General features: G+C 38.4%; 1 long non-coding RNA gene across 1 annotated transcript in view; it reads right to left on the reverse strand.

The window, feature by feature from the left end:
• Positions 1-7,789: 7,789 nt before the first annotated feature.
• Positions 7,790-22,100, reverse strand: part of LOC138170566 (uncharacterized) — a 172,017-nt gene continuing 157,706 nt past the window's right edge. Inside the window, exon 4 of the long non-coding RNA XR_011170663.1 lies at positions 7,790-8,212. This is a non-coding gene — a long non-coding RNA (uncharacterized lncRNA). The remainder of the gene's footprint in view (positions 8,213-22,100) is intronic.

Raw genomic sequence — 22,100 nt, forward strand, 5'->3', positions numbered from 1 at the left:
GGTGAAAATAGAAATTTTGAAGTGCAGAATAAGAAATATGATGGAGTTCATGTCAAAGAATTATATTCTCAGTAAAGGAAGGTAAAATAACCTGCTAAGAATAAGGAGGACATAAGTAGAGCTGTGAGTTTGAGGAGGGTTGAAATAATTTGGAACAATGGGAATTTCCATTGGTGTTTATAAGATAACATGTGTTAGGTGAATACATTTCAGTCAAATATTAATTCTCATTTCCTAAATGAATTTTATATTTAGAGCTAGAAGGGACCTTAGAGGTTATTTAGTCCAAATATTCATTTTCCAGATAGGGAAATTGAGGCCCAGATATGTTCATCAATTTGCTTAGGGTCCTGTAGATAGTAAGTGTCACAGTAGAAATTTGAAACTGGGTGTTCCAATTTTAAATTCTTTTTTTTTCCTAAGGCACCATGACAGATGGGTTCAATATTTACTTCTTTATTTTTTTTAAACTCACATCTATGGGTGAGCAAAAATACATAAGGTTTGAATGAGGAAAATAGTAATCATTAAAGGTAAATTGTTGATATTGAAAAAATAGTTGAAACTTTTTGAAAACAGATGCTATATCTACTGATCATGCTCAGTGCTATAGCAGGCAATCTATTGTGTTTATAACATGTTGTCAGTCAACTAACAAAATCCAGTGAGAACTAACTGGGTGAGAAATGCTGTGCTAGGCACTGTTGGGGATAAAAAGTTTTGATAGTACATGGTTCTTACCTTCATGGAATTTATAATCTGAAAAGGGAATAAGATACCAATTAATAGCAATAATCTACAATGTTATATGCAATATAAATACAATGAGCCTAGGTGGCGCAGTGAATAGAGCACCAGCCCTGGAGTCAGGAGGACCTGGGTTCAAGTTTGGCCTCAAACACTTAACACAAAAACTACCCATGTGACCTTGGGCAAGTCACTTAACCCCAATTGCCCTCCAAAAAGCAGAAAAATTAAAATTACAAAAAAGAAAGCCAGGCCCTCCTCTCTAGGAGCTTACATTCTTAAAAAAAATTATATATATAAATTCATTAAAGGGTTACAAAACAAAGTGCTCTAAGGGAGGATTACATTCTTAAAAACAAATTATATATATAAATTCATTAAAGGGTTACAAAACAAAGTACTCTAAGGGAGGATTACATTCTTAAAAAGTTATATATATATAAATTCATTAAAGGGTTACAAAACAAAGTGGTCTAAGGGAGGATTTCAATAATATCAAATGTGATTAGGGAAGTCGTCTTAGAGGAAAATGCATTTAGGTGATTGGGAAAGATGGGTAATAGTTCAATGGCCAAAGTTGGGAAGGAAAGGCATTCTAGGCCTAAGCAAATATAAGAAGGGATGAAAGTGGTGCAATTATTTCTTATTGCAGATGAAACCTGGAGTATGATGATGGTGACAGTAGCAGGCAGGGATCTCCTTGACATCATCCAGTCTTCTGTCTCAAGTCTGGGGGCCTCACAAACCCTCATTACAGTTGAATGGCCCAATCTGCCTCAGACATCCTCCTACTCTGGTCTTCTGGTAAATTTTCTATTCAGGTGCCTAGAGACTCACTGGTCACTTGAAAGCTGCCAACTACAAACTGGAGAAACATGGGGCAGGGAATAAGGGAAATGGAGGGGAAGTGCAGGATCATATTTAATGAGCAAAGTGACCAGGATGGCTAGGTGGCATAGTGAATAGAGCACCAGCCCTGAAGTCAGAAGGACCTGAGTTCAAATCTGACCTCAAACACTTAACACAAAAACTAGCTGTGTGACCTTGGGCAAGTCACTTAACCCTAATTGCCCTCCAAAAAGCAAAAAAAAACCAAGCAAAGTGACCTTAACTATGTACCACATGGTGAGCTCACTGTTTGTATTTCACATCCCTTTGACATGCCTGGTATGCCTAATGTAACACAAGGCACTGTTTTTAAATGTCTAGATGCAGCTCAACATTACCAACTCTAGCAATTCCCTTTATGTCACAAGTCTTGAGCAATTCTTTTCTGGACTCCGGTATTTCTGCTTTTCTGTGACATCTAGAGGTAGCAGGAAAACAGGAGAAACAAATGAGACTTTCTGTTACCACGTGTTAGAAGGTCATAGTTTTACCACTTTACTATTTCACTGGCTACTATCTTGAGATTCTTTGTTTTTCTAAACTTTTTGTTATGTCCCATCTGTAGACCCTCATCCTGGATAACCTCATTACAGTGGTTATTAAACTTTTTTTGCTCAGGGCCTAAGTATTATTTGCTATGAGAAATTGAGGCCCACTAAAAGTTGACAACAGAAGAGGCAATCGGACAGTCAGGCCTCCAGATTCATTACTGAAATCTTAGGGTCGATCCCTCCACCTCTTCTTCTTTTCCTTCACCTTCTGGTCCTCTTTTTTCTTTAGTTCTTGAATACCTGCAACAGAGGTGGTAACTTTGAACCTCCAAGGCCAGACAGAGCACTTGTGCAGTAGTATGCTGGAGCCCTCTTATTGGCTAAGTGTTAACTTAGCAGCATGCTCATTTACAACTCAGAAATTAGCAAGAGTTACAAAATCAGGGCTTGATTTATTATTTTGTTGACTGTTTAAACTTAAAAATGTGATAGAGAAAACAATAATGTAGATAATCTTAAAATCTCTTGTTTGTACATATGGTTGTTACAGCACACCCCTGATCTATTTTGACTTTTTATTTCAAACTGGGAAGAACAGGCAGCAAATTATAGCTGGGTGCAGGAGCCAGGGATTCACTGAAAAACCAAGGGAAACTGTTCCTCAGTACATCCTTTAAGTCCTATGTCTATATGTGACTGAAATGAGGGTGGAGAGGGTCAGAGGAGTCAAGGAGTTGAGGATTTGAGAGGCCAGATTGCTAAATTATAGAAGAGTACAGAGGACTAGTAACAGGAGTGAGAAAGAAAAGATCCACGAGCCATGCCATAAACTCATTTAAGAAGTTATATGATTGACTGGTAGGTTGATATATGAAAGAAAAAATTAGGAGAGGGTGGTGCAAATGGATTGTATCAACATTGCCAAAGGAAAAAGTCACTAATGGCAGCGAAAGAGGAGTGGTTGGGAAGCATGAGTCGGGAGCAAAGAGGTGATGCTTGGCTGTGTGAGTTGAGAGAGATGAGAAGGAGTGGCAGCCAGCAAAAAGAGTTGCTAGGGATGTGGTATTCTTTCTTTTCAGATAATATTTTATTTTTTTACAATTATATGTCAAGACAATTTTTAGCATTCATTTTTTTTAAAGCAATAGGGGTTAAGTAATTTGCTCAAGGTTACATGGCCAGTTATTTCTGGGTGTGTTGCTGAGTATCTGAGCCCAGATTTGATCCAGGTCATCCCGACACTGGAGCCAGTGCTCTTACTCGCTGAACCACCTGGCCGCCCCTTTTAGCATTCATTTTTACAAGATTTTTAATTCCAAATTTTCTCCCTCCCTCTCTTCTTCCCTTCTCCTTTTCCTAAAATGGTAGGCAATTTGACATAGCTTATATTTGTGCAATTATGTAAAACATATTTCCATATTAGTCACAGTTGTGAAAGAAGAAACAGATCAAAAGAAAAAAAACATGAAAAAATAAAGTGGAAAAGGTATCCCTCAATCTACAATCAGAGTCCATCAGTTCTTTATCTGGATGTAGATAGCATTTTTCATCACGAGTAGTTTGTACTTGCCTTGGATCATTGTGTTGCTTAGAAGAGCTAAGTCATTCATTAGTGATTATCTCAGTGTTGCTAATACTTGTGTACAATATTTTCCTGGTTCTACTCATTTCACTTTGCCTCACTTCATACAAGTCTTTCCAGGTTTTTCTGAAATCTGCCTGCTCATCATTTCTTTAGTAATCTAATTTTTTCCAATTACATGTGAAAACAATTTTTAACATTCATTTTAAAACTTTGAATTCCAAATTTTCTCCCTTCCTCCCCTGCCCCCTTACTGAGGATAGCAATTAGATACAGGTTATGCATGGGTAGTCATGCAAAACATTTCCATAATAGTCATGTTGTAAAAGAAAACATAGACCTCCCCCCAAAAAAAACCCCTCAAGAAAAATAAAGTAAAAATAAGTATACTTCAATCTGTATTCAGACACCATCAGTTCTGTCTTTGAGGATGGATAGCATTTTTGCGTCATAAGTCCTTCAGAGTTGTCTTGGATTGCTGAGAGCATTCTAGTTATTCATAGCTGATCATCTTACAATATTGCTGTTACTTTGCACACAGTACATTTCACTTTGTAGTAACTCATGTAAGTCTTTTTAGGTTTTTCTGAGAGCATCCTGCTCATCATTTCTTATAGAACAATAGTATTCCATCACAATCACATACCACAATTTGTCCATCTATTCCCCAATTTGTTGGCATCCCCTCAGTTTCCAATTCTTTGCTACCAGAAAAGAGCTACTATAGATATTTTTTGTACATATAGGTCCTTTCCCTTTTTGCTTTTTTATCTCTTTTGGGATACAGACCCAGTAGTGCTATTGCTAAGTCAAAGTGTATGCATGGTTTCATGTTCACACAATAATATTCCATTACATTCATATACCATAACTTGTTCAGCCATTTGCTAATTTATGGGCATGCCTTCAATTTCTAAAAAGTGCTGCTATAAATATTTTTTCACATGTAGGTCCTTTCCCCTTTTTATGATTTCTTTGGAATACAGACCTAGTAGTGGAATTGTTGGATCAAAGGGGATTCACAGTTTTATCCTTTTGGGCAGAGTTCAAAATTGCTGTCCAGAAGGGTTCACAACTTCAGTTCACAACTTCACCAACAGTGCATTATGGTCCCAATTTTCCCACATTGTCTCCAACATTTATCATTTTTTTTTGTCACATGAGCCAATCTGATAGGTGTGAGGTGGTACTTCAGAATTGTTTTAATTTGTATTTCTCTAATCAAAAATGATTTGGAGCACTTCTTCATAAGACTATGGATAACTTTGATCTCTTCATCTGATAATTGCCTGTTCATATTCTTTGACCATTTATCAATTGGGAAATGGTTTGTATTCTTATAAATTTGCCTCAGTTCTCTATATGTTTGAGAAATGAGGCCCTTATCAGAGTCACTTGCTATAAAAAGTTGTTTACAAACTTTCTGCTTTCCTTCTAATCTTGGTGGCATTAGTTTTGTTTGTGCAAAAGCTTTTTAATATAATCAAAATGACTATTTTACATTTCATAATGCTCTTTCTCTCTTGCTTGGTCATGAATTCTCCCCTTCTTCATAAATTATGAATATGGTATTCTTAAGAAAATGCCAAATTTCTGTGAATTTGAGGCAGCAGAAGGAATGTTTGTGGACAACAGCATAGGGATGTGCACAGCAGTGGAGACTGCAGTGGAATGGGTCAGGTAGTGGGAAAATTTGATTGGTGGAGAGGTAGCCTGATTAGAACTGAAGTCATTTCAGGAGAAAATATAGTATGGGCATGCAGATTACTCCTTGCTGTAGTTGAAACTGGATGATCACACCTGGAAAACCAATACAACAGGAGACATATTCCTGTGGCAGATTTCCTCAGCAGGAATATCTGTAGACTTGTAGCATCCCTAGGTTGAGATAACATGGTTTAGAGTCTCTAGAGCAGGGGTCCTTAACCTTTTGCATGTCATGGGACACCTTAGCAGTCTGGTGGAATCTCTTTAGTCCTTCTGAGGACAATGATTTAAAATATATAAAGGAAAATATATAGGATTACAAAGGATACTCATTTGATTGAAATGAAATTGTCAAAATATTTTTAGAAAACAAGTTCATGTACTGGATTAAAAGCTTCTGCTTCTGGAAATGGGGCAGGGATCAAGGACTGCTATGAAGATGTCTTTACTTCCTTGATGTTTTTCTTCCACATATGCCTTTGTTCACTAATGAGAGAGGTCTCCAATCTCTTTGCTTTAGCCTTATGCATTGGGATATAGGGAACAGGAAGGAGGTGGTGGGCTTGGGTGGGGGGAAGGCCAAGTGTTTCTGAATTGAGATCTAGCTTTCTCAAGTCAGATTTCCATTGTCTGCCTACTCCAGGTGTGCCTCCCCTCATTGATTTAATGAGAGGGCCTTGATTTTTTTTTTAAGATGAGGCCTTGGGACATGTGCATTGCCTATAAGTTGTATACTCAATGTAATTTTTCAATAATTACTGAAAAAGGAAAATAACTAGTTGGGTGAGAATTTTTTTTTTATGTATTTAAAGTGGAAAGTAACCAGAGTGAGCTCAGATAAGAGGAACCAAGAGCATTAGCAATTGCTTGGGATATTAAAACTTACTTCAGTCTCTCCTCACCCCATTTCTTTCTCCTTCTAGAGGACAGTGAATTGATGAACTTCTCTTTCCTTTTCAGATATGACCCTTTATTTCAACCAATTTCTCTTTCTAATTTGAAGTATTTTGCATCTTGAAGTCATTGTTAATTCATCCTATTTCTAAGGGTCATTGAATCCTCATGAAAATGGAGAAGAAAAACATTATGGAAAGTGCTTTCTTTAGAATTCTTTCTCTGTATACTTGATACTGAAGAACTTTAAATTAGCTTGTACTCAGTGGAGAAAAATATGATTCTGAAACAGACTTTTGAAAAGGCATCATATAATTTGAATAATCTGTTCCATGGCATTCGCAGTGACATTACTTACTTTACATATTTTGAAACTGTGGCTGTGAGAACAGCATGGCTTGTGATTATGGGTATGTTTGGAAGAACTTTCTATTAATATTAGTTCACTCCTCAGTCTTGCTCCTGAATTAAATTGAAATTGAGCCTCCTACCAATGGCATTTCCACCTTGACAACATCAGAGTAGCAGAACAGATGTCATTTGACGATTTCATTGATTTTAAGTGGACATTTTGGTAAAGATTTCAAGTGTACTGAGGATCCTAGGCCTTTCTTTATTGTTTCTGGATGGCTTAATTGGTTACTCTTGGATTTCAAAGGCAGCAATTTGGAACAAATGATTTGAGGTGGGTAGTGATGCCTTGAAATGGCTCTACTTGACTTTTTTTTTTGCTTTCTCCCTTTTTCATTTGCATAGGAAACCAAAAGAATCTTAGGATGAAAATGATGGTGCCCAAAAGTGGTTAGACTTTTGTGATTTGCTGGAAGGTGGCACCTTCAATGACTTGAAGAGTATGTAGGTTGGTAATCAGAAACTGATGGAAATTACAGGGAACTTTCTAACCCTAAGTCTTATAGATTCTTGGGAATAGACACTGGGTACAAAAAAATTAACCCTGTTAGCAGAAGAAAGAAATTCAAAAGCCAAATTTAATCGTGGTTGAAATCTATTTGACCTTCATTCAGAACTCCTAGCTTATTATGGTGGCTCATAGCTTTGTCTATAGACTAAAAAGGTTTGTAAAATAAGATTCTCTCTCCTTCACTATTATCTCCATGGCTTTTCCTACTTATCTCTATATTGCTATTGTCATCAATCAGTAAACATTTACAAGAAAAATTTTCCTCCTCCTTGTATTCTCCCATCTTGGCCCCCCTTTAACCTAGCCACATCCATGGCCCAATCCAAATCTGCCCATCCATTCCACTGTGCCTTTTGGAATTCCTTTTCCATAGTGGAGAAACTTCCCGTTAGTCTACATTTCTTTTTCTCATGCTTTCTTCAATCTATTAGTCTTAACTGAAACCTAGCATCCCTCTAATTGTACTTTTCGCCTCTTACCTATCCTCTCTAATATTTGTAAAGTCAATCACAGAAGCTCTCCTGAGGACTCTTGCTGTGAATAACTTTAAGCGCAGAGTATAATGAACTCTCTATTTATTCAGCAATAAACTAAAGCATAACATTCAAGAAATTAAGTTCAACATTCACAACAACATAACATAACAATTTATTACTAGGGTGGCCACATCGTCTTAAACAAAACATATTCAGAAGTGACTGTGTAAAAGCATAAAATTGTTTGAGTTTATCCCCGATTACTTTACCTGTAAAAATGACTCTAAACAAATCTTAGAGCTACAGAACCCTCAAAGATGACAGAGTAAAATATGTCTCCAGCTGAGGACAGCATGGCAAGGGTTCCAACAGGAAGGTTCTAGCACACCATGCTGGGAGTGGGGCATGTGGGACATGACAACACAGACCAGTAGCACAGAATGGCCAGAGCAGACCTCAGGGGATTGAATCACTGGCAGCTGTGGTGGTTTCCAGACTTCTCAACCTATAAATGTCAAAAAGAAAGTAAAAGCTCAGTGGGGGGACTCTGCTGGAACTGGGTGAGAGAAGAGCATGGTCAGTCCACTGGCCCCAAGGTGGCAGAGGTGGTGTTGGGGGGTGGCTTGGGGGGGGGAAGCAGCTGCTTCCAGAGCTCCAGGCCCACAGATGATGGGGGGACCAAGTGACTGACCAGAGGGCAATTGCAGGACTCCTTTTGCTGGTGCTGAGGCAGGATTCTTTTGCTTTTCCCTGCTTGGATTTGGGTCATGGTCTTGGGTGGCAGTCTTGGGGTGAGGAGGAACACTGGCATGCAGAGCTTATTGAGGCTGTGGAGAGGCAGTCCTCCTCACAATTCTGAGGCAGTTGCCTAGAAGAAGCTCTGACAACAGCTCCACAAAACCCTAGAAATTTGGGATGCAGCACTCTGCACTCTGGAATCAGAATTCTACAGTGGCAAAGAGCACACAAAAGTCAAGTAATTGACGGGCAAGATGAGCAAACAGAGGAAGCAAAAATCAAACTATAGAATCATTTTTTTGGTGACAAAGACAATTAAAACATAGAACAAGAAGAAGACAACAAAGTCAAGACTCTTGCATCAAAAGCCTCCTAGAAAAATATGAATTGATCACAGGCCAAGGAGGAGATCAAGAAGGATTTTGAAAATCAAGTCAGAGAAGTAGAGGAAAAATTGGGAAGAGAAATGAGAATGAGGCAAGAAAATCATGAAAAACAAGTCAACAGCCTGCTAAAGAAGACCCACCAAAATACTGAAGAAAATAACACCTTGGGACGGCTAGGTGGCACAATGAATAGAGTACTGGCCCTGGAGTCAGGAGGACCTGAGTTCAAATCTGGCCTCAGACACTTAACACTTACTAGCCGTGTGACCTTGGGCAAATCACTTAACCCCAATTGCCCTACCCTTCCCCCCCTCCAAAAAGCAAAAAAAAAATCCAAAAAAAGAGAAGATATAAAAAAAGAAAATAACACCTTAAAAAATACTCCAACTCAAATAGCAAAAGAGCTCCAAAAAGTTAATGAGGAGAATGCCTTAGAAATCATTGATTAGATGGAAAAGGAATTTCAAAAGCTCACTGAAGAAAATGATTCCTTTAAAATTAGATTGGAGCAAATGGAAGCTAATGACTTTATGAGAAATCAAGATACTATAAAACAGATCCAAACAAATGAAAAAATAGAAGACAGTGTGAAATATCTCATTGGAAAAACCACTCACTTGGAAAATGGATCCAGGAGAGATAATTTTAAAATTATTGCACTACCTGAAAGCCATGATCAAAAAAGGAGGCTCTTCATCATCTTTCAAGAAATTATGCAGAAAAACAGCGGTGATTAGAACCAGAGGGCAACATAGAAATTGAAAGAACGCAGCAATTGCCTCTTGAAATAGATCCCCAAAAGAAAACTCCTAGGAATGTTAGAGCCAAATTCCAGAGTTCCCAGGTCAAGGAGAAAATATTATAAGCAGTCAGGAAGAAGCACTTTGAGTATTGTGGAAACACAATCAATATAACACAAGATCTAGCAGCTTTAAGGGATTTAAGGGATTGAAGAGCTTGGACTATGATATTCTGGAGGTCAAAGAAGCTAGGATTAAAACCATGAATCACCTACCAGCAAAACTGAATATGATACTTCAGGGGAAAATATGGACATTCAATGAAAGAGAGGACTTTCAATCATTCTTGATGAGAGATAAGATCTGAACAGAAAATTTGACTTCCAAATACAAGAATCAAGAGAAGCATGAGAAGGTAAACAGGGAAAAGAAATCATAAGGAACTTATTAAAGTTAAACTATTTACATTTCTACATGGAAAGATGATATTTGTAATTCATGAGACTTTTCTCAGTATGAGGATAGTTAAAGGAATATATATGTGTATATACATATATATGTATGTATGTATAGATGGGTGTATATGTATATACATGTGTGTGTGTTTGTGTGTATGTGTGTACATGTATACATAGAAAGCATAGGGGAGTTGAATATGAAGGGATGATCTCTAAAAAATTAAATTAAGAGGTGAGAGAGGAATATATTGGGAGAAGGAGAAAGGCAGAGATAGAATAGGGTAAAATATTTCACATAAAAGACGCAAGAGAAAGCTATTACAATGGAGGGGAAGAGCAGGGAGGTGAAAGGCAACGAGTCAGCCTTACTTACATTGGATTTGGCTTAAGGAGGATATAACATACACACTCAGTTGGGTATCTTACTCTATAGGAAAGTAAGGGAGAAGGGGATGGGATGATAGAAGGGAGGCAGATTGGGGAAAGGGGTAGTTAGAAGCAACCACTTTTGAAAAGGGACAGGGTCAAAGGAGAAAATAGAATAAATGGAGTGTGGGATAGGATGGAGGGGAATATAGTCTTTCACAACATGACTTCTATGGAAATCTTTTGCATAACTACACATGTATAACATATTGAATTGCTTGTTTTCCTGGTGGGGGTGGGTGAGGAGGGAAGAAGGGAGAGAATTTGGAACTCAAAGTTTTAAAAACAAATGTTAAAAACTTGTTGTTACATGCAACTGGAAATGAGATATGCATGCAATGTGGTATAGAAATCCATCTTGCCCTACAAGAAAGTAAGGGGGAAGGATGTAAGGGTAGGGATGGGGATGATATATGAGAGGGAAGACTGGGGGAAGGAGTAATCAGTATGCTTGCCATCTTGGGGTGGGGTATTGAGGGAAGAGACGGGGAGAAAATTTGGAACTCAAAATCTTGTGGAAATGAATGTTGAAAACTAAAAATAAATTCTGAAAAAAAGAGAAAAAAACCTATTAAGACATATTCATAAGCCCTGATGATTAACACCATCAAAGGCCTTGATCAGATCTACAAATGTTGTATACAGATCTCTGTTCTGCTCCTGGCATTTCAACTGGAATTGTCGGGCAGCAAACACCATATTGACTGTTCCTCCACCCTTTCTGAAGCCACATGGGCTCTCAGGTAGATGACCATCTTTCAGGTGAAGGATCAGCCTATTAAGGAGAACTCTGGCAAGAATCTTATCAGCAATGATAAATAGAGAAACCCCCTCATGATTGTCACAGTACAATCTATTTCCTTTACTTTTATAGAGATACACAATGGAGGGGGAAAACCACATCTTGCCATATAACCTGGAAAATTTCAGTCAGCTTTTGTATGAGCAATGGACCCTCTACCTTGTATAATCTCAACTGGAATAGAATGAACACCAGGTGTTTTGCCACATAAAAGGAGCCCAATGGTATTCAAAACCTCTTCTTCACTTGGAGCTTCAGCTAGGGAGGGACTGACTTCAACCAGAGGTAAATGGTCATTGGCCTCAGCACTGATTGATGATGGTCTGTTGAGAATACTATGGAAGTGTACAGTCCATCTCTCTAGAATCATGTCCTTATCACAAATCAATGTGACTCTATCAGCACTGAGTAGTTGAGATGCACCCCATAGGTCTTTGGTCCATAAATAACCTTCAGGGCATCATAAAAGCACTTTTGATTGTTACTATCTACTACTACTACTACTATATATAGCATAAAACTGAATTTCATCTGCTTTATTCCTGAGCCAGGAATCTTGCATCTCTCTAAGCTTTGCTTGTATTTTACTTTTGATGGAATTAAATGCTGGCTTCTTAGAGATGGATGAACTATCCTGCTGGTAAATCCTGTGGAGTTCTTGTTTTTCATTTAGTAGCTTCTTTTTTCTAATTTCTTTTTTTCCCTCATCATGTATCTTTTTTTAGTTTACATCATTCATTTCCACAAGATTTTGAGTTACAAATTTTCTCTCCATTTTTCCCCTAGCCGCCACCCCAAAACAGTGATCCAACTGAATATTCCCTCCCCCAATCTGCTCTCTCCTACATCTTCCCCCACTCCCCTCCCACGTTCCAGTAGGGCACTGTGGAACTCTATGTCCCAGTGCCTGTATATCTTATTTGTAAGTTACATGTAAAATTATACACACACACACACACACACACAATTTGATTTTAAACCTTAGAATTCCAGATTCTTTCCCTAACTCCTTTGTCACCCACCCTTATTGGGAAGATAAGCAATTCAGTATAGGTTGTACATGTGTAGCTATGCAAAACATTTCCATAGTGGATATATTGTGAAAGACTGACTGTATTTCCCTCCATTCCATCCCACCCCCCACTTGCTCTATTCTATACTTTGATTCTGTCCCTTTTCAAAAGTGGGAGCTGCCAATTTTCCTCCCCCCTAGCCTGCCCTCCCTTCAATCATCCCCCCTCTCATCCCCTTCCCCCCTACTCTCCTATAGGCTTAGATACCCTATTTAGTGTGTATATCATTCCCTTCCTAAGCCAAATTCATTGAGAATGATGTTGACTCATTCCCTTTTGCCTTCCTGTTCTTCCCCTCCTTTGTAACAGATTTCCTTTACCTCTTCTATATGAGATATTTTACCCCATTCTATCTCTCCCCATCTCCTCTCATTATATTCTTCTCTCACCTCTTAACATCACCTTTTAAGTATCATCCCTTCCTATTTAACTGGTCCTGTGCCCTCTGTCTATGTATACCAGTACACATATATACACATGGTCACATATGTATTCATATATCCATATACCCTCCTATATAGACATATATATGTATGTATACATACATATACACACATTTCTATTCCCTTCAACTATTATCATACTGAGAAAAGTTTCATAAGTTATAATTATCATTTTTCTATGTAGGAATGTAGATAGTACAACTTTGATAAGTTCCTTATGATTTCTTTTCCCTGTTTACCTCCTCATGCTTCTCTTCCTTCTTGTATCTGAATGTCAGATTTTCTATTCAACTCTGGTTTTTTTTATCAAGAATGCTTGAAAGTTCTCTATTCCATTGAATGACCATATTTTCCCCTGAAACATGATACTCAGTTTTGCTGCATAGGTGATTCTTGGTTTTAATCCCAGCTCTTTTGACCTCTGGAATTTCATATTCCAAGCCCTTCAATCCCTTAGTGTAGAAGCTGCAAGCTCCTGTGTTATCCTGATTGTGTTTCCACAGTATTCAAATTGTTTCTTCCTGACTGCTTGTAATATTTTTTCCTTGATCTGGGAACTCCAGAACCTGGCTATAATATTCTTAGGAGTTTTCTTTTTGGGATCATTTTCAGGAGGTGATCAGTGGATTCTTTCAACCTCTATTTTGCCCTCTGGTTCTAAAACATCAGGGCAGTTTTCTTTGAGAACTTCCTGGAGGATTATTTCTAGATTCTTTTTTTGATCATGGTTTTCAGGTAGTCCAATAATTTTTAAATTTTCTCTCCTGAATTTATTTTCCAGGTCAGTGGTTTTGTCAATGAGATATTTCACATTGCCTTTTATTTTTTCATTTGTTTGGATCTGTATATCTTGATTTCTCATAAAGTGACTAGCTTCCATTTGCTCCAATCTGATTCTGAAGTAATGATTCTCTTCAGAGAGCTTTTGAGATTCTTTTTCTGTCTGGAAAATTTGGCTTTTTGAGGCATTCTTCTCCTCATTGCCTTTTTGACCCTCTTTTGTCATTTGAGTTAGTCTATTTTTTAAGATGTTGTTTTCTTCAGTCAGGTTGTTGACTCTCATTTTATAATTTTATTGCATCATTCTCATTTCTCTTCCCAATTTTTTCTTCACTTCTCTTATTTGGTTTTTAAAATCCCTTTTAAGCTCCTTTATGGCCTTTAACCAGTTCATATTTTCTTGGAAGCTTCTGTGCAGGAATTCTTACTTCACTGTCTTCCTTCTTTTCCATGCCCTGATCCTTTTTGTCCCCAAAAAAGGAATCCAAAGTCAGACTGCTCTGCTTGCCTTGCTTCCCTCGCTTCCTCATATTACCACTCAGTTACTTGACTTTTGAGCTTTTTGCCACAGTAGAACTCTGCTACCAGAGGGGGAAGGTTTGTCCCAATTGCTGGGGTTTTCTCAGCTTCTGGAGTTGGTAGTTGGCTGCCCTCTCAGAAGCCTCCACATGCTCTGGCACACTGGTCATGCACCCCAGGACCTCTACCCCAGTCAGTGATCCAGATCCAAGCAGGTTAAAGCAACAGGGATTATCCCTCAGCCTGGTCACTTGGTCCCCCTACAATCTGCAGGCCAGGAGCTCTGAAGTCACCATGTGTCAGTGGCTGGATGGCCACCATGCCTCAGCTGCTTCTTGCCCCAGGGGCAAAGGCCAGATCACACTCCTGAACTCCCAGATCCCAAAGTCCACACTGCACTGACCTCTCACTTTGTCCTTAGCATCTATGGGTTGATAATTCTGGAAACCACCACAGCTGCTGGTGATCTGAAGTCCCTCTAGCTGGCGGCTGGTTGTGGCTGCCGTGAGGCTAAATCCTCAGGTTTGCAGGGCTGGGCATAGCTCCCAGAGCACTGCACTGGCTGCTCCCTGCCAGTCTGCCTGTGTGTCTTCAGTGGGAGGTTAGCTTCTCTGTGTCATTTTGTGGGTTCTGTAGCACCAAAGTTTGTTTAGAATCATTTTTTACATGGATTGGAGGAGGTGGGAGCAGAAGCTGAGCGGAAATCCTGTTTCCACTTGGTTATCTTGACTCTGCCCTCATTTAGTAGCTTCTGAATTTCCACATTATTTTTATCAAATCAGTCTTGATGTTTGCGAGTGCTTACTTAAGGAGTGGCAGAAATTATACACACCACCCACCCCTAGGTCACAGTAAGTTACAGGTTCTCATCAGTCAATACAGAGTATTCAAGGCAAAGTCCTCTTTCATCTTGACTAGAGGCTGGCTTTGAATTATCCTTAAGCCAAAAATCCTTAAGGGGTAGTAGAAAGTACAAACACCATTCACCCTTAGGTCATAGTAAGTTACAATCTTCTCAGTCAATACAGAGTATCAAAATAAAGTCCTCTTTCATCTTAACTCAAGGTTGACTTCCAAACCCCATGCTCCCACTCCTAACTCTTGCCTGGATTCACACACTGGCAGCTCTCTGCTCTTATTCCATATCTCAGCTCATGGTTACTGCTCCACTCCAAACTCTTAAAAGTTTCTATTTCTAGGAAAATAAAGCTTAACAGGGCTACCACAATATTTACACATATTACCAGCACCGTTTTCTCAATTCACTTTCTGGCTGAGAAACCAATGCAGAACAACAGACAGGGCTTCAGTCTGAGAAATCAACACAGAACAACAGATTCTGTTTGATAAAGTAACACAGAACACCAGACAGAGTATTGACATCACAGACAATCTCTCTCTTAGCTCTGCTACCTCCAAGCTCTTCTTGTTCTTTTCTCTGCTCCACTCCTTCCTGCTTCACCCTTCCTGTTCCACCCTTTCAACAAGCTCCTCCAACTATGAACTGCCATGTGATACATTCAACCTATTAAGGGCAAAAGAGATCTTCAAACTCCCTTAGGTTTGTTAAGGGAAATACAATGTTTTCTGTTTCCATTCAAAGACTCTTGATACAGTCAAAGGCAAGGCTCAAAGACACTTGATTAGGTAAAACACAATCCAGAAAAACATCAAAAAATTATATTTTGCTTACCATTACAGTATTGGATGTACTTTCTCTTCACCATCACACTGGTCCTGGATAGGGATTCAGAATACTTACTGCTCCTTATTATTATTTCAAGACTTCCCATGACCCACTCCTTCACTCCACATCAGCCAACCATAGGTTGTAACCATATGTAACCATTTACATATTAGATCTTGCCATACTTGTTCTGCTTTCTTAATTAGGAACTCTGACATTCACCTACCTGAATGTAATCTCTATGTTTTACTCTCCTATACTTACTCTTTACTCTCATCAAGACCTCTAATCCTTCTATCTCTCAGTACTTTCTCTGACCATTTTATTACCTGTGCTCTGATCTTTTTCATCTATTTCCATCTTCAACCCAATAGCTAACCATTTAAGCTCTACAATTGAATATTTTGGATTCCTTATCCCCTTATCCTATATTCACTTACCTTTTGCCAAATGTCAACACTAGATTACTCCAGCTATCTGCCTTTTCACCTCCTACTAATAAGCCACTGAATGAAGCTGGGGGGAGTATCATTATTCCTGAAATCCTGTCCCACTTAAAATAGTCATCTTTGTTTTTCTATCACATTGATTTCCCCTATATATACCTCCTTTCTCCCTCCCAGGTAGTCATCTCTTTTAACAAAAAAGAAAAAAAAATGGTTGAACAAACTAACATATGGCCAAGTCAGACATTATAGATAGCATCCTCAAAACATCATCCCCTACCTCTGCAAAAAGGGGAGAAAGGTGTATTCTCATATCTCTTTGGTGGCCAGGGGAAACGCTTTCTTGTCCTAGCCAATAGCACCAATCTTTTTTTCTTCTTGTCACCCACGTTTATGACCTCAGAATTATTTTTACCTCAGTCTTTCTCTCCCATTCCACATGTCCAATCAGTCCTCAAGTTCCTGTTTATTCTCTCTCCACAATGTCTCTACCATTGGTCCCTTATTACCATTTTCACTGTCATAATGCTGATTTAAGTTCTCATTTCTTTTTGTTTATTGCAACAATTGCACAATAACCTCTCTTCTCTCCATTCTATTCAACCTATGGCTAAGATCTGATCATATTATGATGTAACTCAAAAAACTTTCTGGGATTTCATACTAGATAGAAGCACCATGTGTTCTTATTAATCAGTAAACCTTGGAGGGAGTGAGGAAGAAAGGCAACTTGAATATGCTTGGTCTAGGAGTTGAAGTGGATTGAGACAACAAAAGATAATACAATCTGTTTGAATAGCCAACGATAACATTGATTATATCATACCACATCTACCCCACCTCACTCCATATGATCCTCTATCAAAGCAGAAGCCAGCAAGAGGAGATAGAACCTCATCTTCCTCAATTCTCATTCTATGTACCGTATGTGCTGAGGGTTGTTGCACTAGCAACTGGATGATGAACCCTAGCTTTGTGCATGCACAGGGTAAGAAGCTCCATAGTCAGTCCTATGGTGCTAAAAGCCTCCTACCCATACAATCACTATCTCACATTTTCACTTGTCTAGGTGTGACAAACCTATAGCCACTGTCATTCTGAAAGTCTTTCTTATATATTTCTTAATATCATGCAAATACACATCAATTACACTCTCATGCCATAACTACAGTTTCTTTCTATGCTATCAGGTCAAATCCCTAATCCAATAATTGACATAAATAAGTTGCAAGGCTATTTCCCTATGATCTTAAATACTTTCTATAAACTATACAAACTTGCTTCTTTTTGCAACTACTCCACCATAGTTAAAGATGAGGAAACATTGGGAAGGGAATGCCTGTGTGTTTCCCCTACCAGTCCCTGAGAGCCTTTGTCTAGAAATGACTGACTTGAATCATTGTATTGAAGTATTCAAAAGCAAGATTGATTTAGACTCTTAAGAATCTTAAACAAACAAAAAACAATAAGAACCCTAGATGTATTATTTTTAATGTATGTGAATAATGTTTATCTAATATAAGTATATGATATACTACATGTATGTAGATAATATATGCTTATATACACCTATAGTCATATATACATGCATGTATACATAAATATACATGTGTGTTGATCTATGTATATCTATACATTTCTATAGATATCTATATATAATATCTATATAGAGAGATATGTTATAGATATAGGTAGATAGATAAATGATATGTATATCTCTCTGCATAGATAGTCATATCTATATATAGAGATGTATAGATATCCATAGATGGATATATACATACATAGACACATGTATTTATATATGTATATATGTGTATGTATATCTATCTATAGCTATATCTATCTGACATTTGTGTTCCTGAAAAATTTCTGTCTTGGGGGGTGGGGCCAAGATGGCAGAATGGAAACAGTACTTCCTTGTGGCTCTGGCTTCTACCTCCTCCAATACATGTGAAAAATGACTCTAAACAAATTTTAGAGCTACAGAACCCACAAAGTAACAGAGAAAAACAAATCTCTGCTGAAGGCAAGCCAGCAGGCCACCAGGAAGGAGCTATTGCACCTAGCTGGGAGCTGAGCCCAGCCCTGCGTGAGCCATGAAGTTCTGGCCCCAGGGCAGTTCTGACAAGCAGAGGTCAGAGCAGACTTCAGGAGAGTGAAAAACCAGCAACTGTGGTGGTTTCCAGACTTCTCAAACCATAAACGCCAAAGACAAAGTAAAAGGTCAGTGTGGAACTCTGTTGGAACAGAGGGTGACAGAAGATCATGGTCCAGCCCCTGCCCTTGGGGCAAGAAGCAGCAGAGGTTTGGAGGCTGTGTTGCATGGCTGCCTCAGGAGATTCTGTGTTGCAGATTGTAGGGGGGCCAAGTGACCTTTAAGAGAGTAATTGCTCTTGCTTTGACCTGCTTGGATCTGGACTGTGGTCTTGGGTGGAGGTCCTGGGGTATGTGGACAGGTATTAGAGCCAGTGGGGGCTGCAGGAAGGGTGCCCTCCTAATTGCTCCAGCAGCTGTGAAAACCCCAGCAATTTGGGACAAAGATTTCTCTATTCTGAAAACAGAGTTCTACCATGGCAAAGAGTTCAAAACTCAAGTAATTGATGGGCAGCATGAGCAAGCATAGGAAATGCAATCCACCATAGATTCCTTTTTCAGGGACAAAAAGGATCAAAGCATGGAACAGGAGGAAGACAACAAAGTCAGAACTCCTGCATCAAAAGCTCCCAATAAAAAATATGAATTGGTTACAAGTCATGGAGGAGCTCAAGAAAGATTTTGAAAACCAACTAAGAGAAGTGGAGGAAAAATTGGGAAAAGAAATGAGAATGATGCAAGAAAAATCAAGAAAATCAAGCCTGACTGAAGAAAACAACACCTTAAAAAATAGATTGACTCAAATGCAAAAGAGGCTTAAAAAGCCAATGAGGATAAAAATGCCTTAAAAAGCTGAATTAGCCAGATGAAAAAGGAATTTCAAAAACTCACTGAAGAGAATAATTCCTTTAAAATTAGATTGGAGCAAATGGAAGCTAATGACTTTATAAGAAATAAACATACTATCGAACAGATACAAACAAATGAAAGAATAGAAGGCAATGTGAAATACCTCATTGGAAAAAACACTGACCTGGAAAATAGATTCAGGAGAGACGATTTAAAAATTACTGTTCTACCTGAAAGCTATAATCAAAATAAGAGCCTAGACACCATCTTTCAAGAAATTATCAAGCAAAATTGCCCTGATATTCTAGAACCAGAGGGCAAAATAGAAATTGAAAAAATTCACTGATCACCTCTTGAAAAAGATCCCCCTCAAAAAACTCCCAGGAATATTATAGCCAAATTCCAGAGTTTCCAGGTCAAGGAGAAAATACTGCAAGCAGTCAGGAAGAAACAATTAGCATATTGTGGAAACACAATCAGGATAACACAAGACTTAGAAGCTTCTACACTAAGGGATTGAAGGGCTTGGTGGTCAAAGGTCCTAGGTCAAAGGTCTAGGTCCAGAGGTCAAAGGTGCTAGGATTAAAACCAAGAATCACCTACCCAGAAAAACTGAGTATAATGCTTCCCAATATTTCATTCAATGAAATAGAGGATATTCAAGTATTCTTGATGAAAAAAACCAGAGCTGAACAGAAAATTTGACTTTCAAATACAAGAAGCAAGAGAAGCATGAGAAGGAAAACAGGAAAAAGAAATCATAAGGAACTTCTTAAAGTTGAGCTATTTACGTTCCTACATGGAAAAACAATAATTGTAACTCATTAAGACTTTTCTCAGTATGAGGACAGTTAAAGGGAAGGAATATATATATATATATATATATATATATATATATATAGTGTGTGTGTGTGTGTAGGAGGGTGTAGGTGTGTATAAATATATATGACAGGGTGTGCATATGTATGTACATGTATACATAGACAGAGGGCACAGGACAAGTTGAATAGGGAGGGATGATATCTAAAAAATAATATTAAGAGGTGAGAGAGGAATATATTGGGAGGAGAAAGGGAGAGATAGATTAGGGTAAATTATCTCATATAAAAGACGCAAGAGAAAACTGTTACAATGGAGGGGAAGAGCAGAAAGGCAAAAGGGAATGGGACAACCTTACTCTCATTGAATTTTGCTCAAGGAGGGAATAACATACACACTCAATTGGTTATCTTACACTACAGGAAAATAGGGGGGGGAGGGGACAAGAGGTGGAGGAGGATAGTAGGGAGGGCAGACTGGGGGAGAGGGTAGTTAGAAGCAAACACTTGAAACGGGACAGGGTCAAAGGAGAAAATAGAGTAAGTGAGGGGCGGGATAGGATGGAGGGAAATATAGTTAGTCTTTCACAGTATAATTACTATGGAAATTATTTGGGTACCTACACATGTATAACCTGTATTGAATTGCTTATCTTCCCAGTGGGGCAGGTGAGGGGGGAAGAAGGAAAAAAGATGGAACTCAAAGTTTTAAAAACAGATGTTAAAAAAAAATTGTTTCTTACATGCAACTGGGAAATAAGATACACAGGCACTGGGGTATAGAAATCCATCTTGCCCTATTAGAAAGTTAGGGAGGTCATGGGGGAAGATATAAGAAGGAACAGATTGGGGAAGGGGTATTCAATAGGCTTGCTGTTTTGGGGTGGGAGGTAGGGGAAAGATGGGGAGAAAAAATTATAATTCAAAATCTTGTGGAAATGAATGTTGAAAACTAAAAATAAATAAATAAATTTAAAGGAAAAAAACCTGCTTTCTTGTTAAATAAGTTATTCCATATAGCGTCGTATATTCCACATAGAGTTTAAAGCTGAAAAATGAACTTTAATGATTATCTAATCCCTGCCCCACCCCAAGAAATGAGGACTCTTAGAGGAGAAAAGGGAAAGTCATATGATTTTTCCAAGTCATGTAATAAATGACTGCATAGGAATTTGAACCTAATTTTTCTTATTCCATGCCCAAAGCCTTTTATTATGCCATGCTGAACAAGACAACTCATCTGCAAGTGTATGCTAGCTATCTTACTATTGAGGGAAAGTATAAGAGACAGGACTGTAGGTAACTAATGAGTGGCTGCAGAAATAACAGCAAAAGCAAGCTGTTTGAGATATTAGTAAAAGATACTAGTTTGGCTCCTTATTGAGAGAATCAGTAGTGAATACTAGCCACCACTTTCCTAAACCTGGAATTAACTATTTATGTAAAAAGAAAACACACACACACGCACACACACACACACACACGTTGTTAAACAATTGAACCCGTTGCATCATTAGATATGGACAGGATGTGGGAGGCAAGATTTCCCAATTCCTATTTTCTACTCTTCCACTGATTCACTATGTGAGCTTAAGCAAGCCAGAAAACCTTTTTTTTTTTTTTTTAAGTAATTGGGATTAAGTAACTTGCTCAAGTTTACATGGCCAGTTATTTCTGGGTGTGGTGCTAAGTATCAGAGAGCCCAGATTCTATCCCAGGTTATCCTGTCTCTGGGGCTGGTGCTCTTACTTGCTGAGCCACCTGGCCGCCCCCAGAAAACCTTTTTTACTTCCAGTTTCTTAAAGTGTAAAATTCCAGAAAACTAAGTGCTTAATAAATGCTATTGACTGACTAGCAACAATATTTGACATTTAAGGGTACAGGTCACAAGCAATCTAAGTTTGAGGAAACATTAAAAAGGGGTTAAAGGATATATATTTGTACTTATGTGTGTAGGAGTATGAGGCAATGTGCTGTGTTGGAAAGAACATTGAATTTTGAGTCAGAGGAACTGGCTTCAAACCCCATGCTGAGTTACTTACTACATGTGTGACCTTGGGCAAATCATTCAGACCTTCTTGGCTTGTTTTGTCATCAAGAAAATAATGGAGTTTGAAAGGATGATCACTAA

This window comes from Petaurus breviceps, unplaced genomic scaffold (genome assembly GCF_028583685.1).
Source record: "Petaurus breviceps papuanus isolate PSGF00001 unplaced genomic scaffold, PetGlider_PUasm1.0 38, whole genome shotgun sequence".
Classification (NCBI taxonomy): Eukaryota; Metazoa; Chordata; class Mammalia; order Diprotodontia; family Petauridae; genus Petaurus; species Petaurus breviceps.